A 3582-nucleotide genomic window follows, 5' to 3' on the forward strand; every position below is an offset into this window, starting at 1 on the left:
AGAGCTAGTCAGAGGAACCCTTACTTATTGTCTATTATTCCTTATTCTTTAAATAGTGAAGCTCAGTAGTTTTTAAAGAGGCCATATGTTACTAAAAAAGGTTTTAACATACAAAAGGAAGTCCTGTTATAGAGCAGGATGGCAGTGTAGAACAACGGACCAAAAGCAGAAGTACTTGGGAGAGATTTATGACTGAGAGCGTAAACACTCTGTGTGCAGTGAAACAGCACAGACAGAAAGGAAAGGCCCAGTCAACAGCCCAATGACAGCCAGATATCAGTCCCCACAGGCAACCATGTGCAGCAGAAAGCTCAGCATGAGCTCAAGTTGCGTGTAAGCAGCTGTGTGTCAGCAAGTCTGAGAGCGAGCTTTCCACAGAATTATTTGAGGTTCTTGTGCAATGTGTTAAAAAGCTTGAATTGTGACTTTATGAGATTGCGTGTCAATATGCCACACATGGAGCTGCTTATTGCCATCTGGGGTGGATATCTCTGAAGGCCTTCATGTCCCTGTGATTACTCCCTTCCCTGATTTCCATCCCCCAAACTCTTTTAATGCTGCTAACGGGAAGAGCGGGGTTGGTCCTGCTCCATGCGGGGATGGGGATGAAGCCAAATGTTTGTTTCAAGCTGTTGGTGGGGCTTCGCTGGAGGTACCTCCTCCCCCATTCTTCTCCAGATGGACATATCCTTCCTGCTTACGGATGAAGGAAGGGGAAATATACTTTAAATGAGATCAGCAACTTAGTGTGACCCTGCTTTTTTTTTTTTTTTTATCTAGGAGTAAGTTAACCTGATTAGAGCAGACAGTCCAGTTTGCTTTAGAAAATAATGAAGCTAAATAAATATAGATTAGGTACATTAGGAACACAATATAAGTGCAACTCAATCACTGCATGTGCTGATCCCAAAAGTTTGATTTTCATATATCTACCCGAGTGTTTAAAGGATATGATCTAAAATAAAATATTTTGTTCTGTCAGCTCATAAGGCTGTTCTCCATCTACATTCAGAGTAAAATCATAGTCAGAAGCTCTATTTTTTGGTGAAAGCAAAACACAAACTAGAGCAGAATTTTAAGTAGGAGAGTTTTCAATATTCATATAAATTCTGCCCATCTGAATCAAAATATTGCAGTTAAAGCTGTTGCTCATCTAGAAACTGAGCCTTTTCGCCATTCTACTTTACAAAACAGCTTAAATTCAGATTAACTAGACAAGATCAATGAAGATCAATTTATAAGTACCGCTGAAAATTCCTTGACCTAGTCTGTGTCTGGACTCAGCTGTAGCCGTATGTTTGGGAGTTGGTGTACTGCTGGAAGGTGAACTTCTGCCCCATCTCCTGCTTTTTTGCTGTTTTCAACCAGAACCCCACAGTATTTAATTGTGTCTTCTATGTCAATGCAGAAGAAAAGCCTCCCCACAGAATAATCCTGCTACCACACACAAAAAAAAAGAAATACTTGAAAAATGCAAAAAAATTAAAATAAAATGTGTCTATTTTTTCTATCTACAGCTTGTGTTCCTCAAAAATTAACTTCTGATCAATTGCAGAGAAGGATCTTAACCACTGGTTATGTTTCTCAAAGGCAGTTCTGAGGAAGTCCCATGCTTCCTACATGTTTATAATTTTTTTTTTTTATGCAAAAAAGCTGCAGCTCTCCAAGGAAAACAAGTCCAGAAACCTCTCTGGTTGACGCCATCAGGTGTGGAAAATGAGAGGAAGTGCAGAACTCTTTGGTTTTAAATATCTAATTTAACTGATTAAGTTGAAGGCAAAATGCAGAGAAAAGTGAAAAACAGCGTTTCCCGTTTTGGCACAAAACACCACAAGCCAGAACTATGAAGGGTTAAATCTAGAAGAGGATCATGTGACTCCTCTCTGACCACACACCATTTCCTTAAAGCAGATTTCAAAAGCATACTATCACATGTAGTGATGTGTATCACAAGTAGCATAAACTGATGTGTCCTATTGTGTTCATTTTACAAGATCCTAATAAAACCAGCAACTTTCATTTGGAGGTACTAAACACAAATCCATTAAGTTTAACACATAATGCAGTTTGAGTTTTTCACCCACAATGGTATTTTCAGGGTTTTTCTTTCTGCAGCAGTAGAGATGATACAGTATTCCTTATCTTAAGGTTGAACTTCCCTTGTCCTCTGACTTGATAAATTTAGAAGTCAAAATGGCAGCTTTTTTTATCTCAACTTTCACAAATTTCCCTTTGTGGATTTAGATTTAATTTGAATTATTTTAAATACCGAAGCACTTAATTAAAGGTCAAAAAACCAGAAGATTGTTTTGTCTCGCTGAATGAGACAGAGAAACATTGAATAAAAGTATTCTCTCTCTCGCTCGCTGCGGCGGCTGTTATCAGAGTGCAGAGCTGCTCAAGGCCGCTTCAGGGTGATGTTGTTTTGTTTTTTTTAACCCTCTTAATCTCTCGTTGCACCAAACATTCAGATGTTACAGAACATTTGGGGGCGTTATAGTAACTTCTTTATTTTAGATTGAAGAGTCCTAATGACCTTCATTGTTTTTCTGTGGCCTCCTTTCAACCTGTAGCCGGTTTGAACTGGTCTGAACCGACCACAACATCCTTCTCTGCTATTTTCTGAAAGCATTGCATGTTCTTGAATAAAGACAAAAGCGACTTCATCAAAACCACAAAACTGTTTCACATAAACTATTTTTGAACATTAATGTACAGCGTTTTAAATGATAGCACGCCTGTGTTCGGTATGCAAACGTCACAACAGTTTCAGTTGCGTCATAGACAGCAAGAAGCTAAAGATTTGTAAGATTAAACTACCAGAACAGCTGCAGAATATGAACTGATAATTAATGCATGGTTTTCTGATTGGTGGTTTACAAATTAATGGGAAGAGAGTGACATGCATTTGTATGAGCCCTTGAGTCAACACGTGCGCTGCAGGTCAGGGGTTTGTCCCATGAGTCATTGCAAAGCTGGAAACTGACCACGCTTTTAGAACGACCATGCTTGTTCCAAAAAAGTTTTAAAAATGTAGTTTGTTTTTCCAAGTTTGAAGACGTTTCACTTCCCATGCAGGAAGCTTTCTCAATTCAAAATGTCTGAATTAGCGTTGAGTTTGGGCTTTATAGAGTAGCTCAACAAAGCCTTGTTATGGCTTAGACCACATGATAAATGAACTAAAAGAAGAGGTAGTTGAGGTCGTTGTTGGCCTACAAACCTGATACTGGCCTGTGCCTCTGAAAAGGGGGAGTTGTTAAGATAATTGTTGGCCTGGCTGACCAACGAGATGTTCTAGTCCCCTGCATGGCGATGAGGATTGACAGGAAGGAATCAACTCTATCACTGCCTTGTAGGTTTTTTAGACCTGAAGCCTTCAACAGGGGGGTCCACGACCCCTAGAGGGTCCACAGAGGTACTGCATGGGGGTTGTGAAAGTTTTGGTTGATTAGACTTTTTTTTTTATATATATATATATACCTTTTCGCTGTACCTCGGTTTGTAAAAAGATATTTTGTGGTCACCCTTTGAACTTTTCTATACATTTGTATTTTCTCCTACATGCTAAATGGCTTGACTTAT

The sequence above is a fragment of the Cyprinodon variegatus genome, unplaced genomic scaffold (assembly GCF_000732505.1).
Source record: "Cyprinodon variegatus isolate N-32 unplaced genomic scaffold, C_variegatus-1.0 Scaffold278, whole genome shotgun sequence".
Lineage (NCBI taxonomy): Eukaryota > Metazoa > Chordata > Actinopteri > Cyprinodontiformes > Cyprinodontidae > Cyprinodon > Cyprinodon variegatus.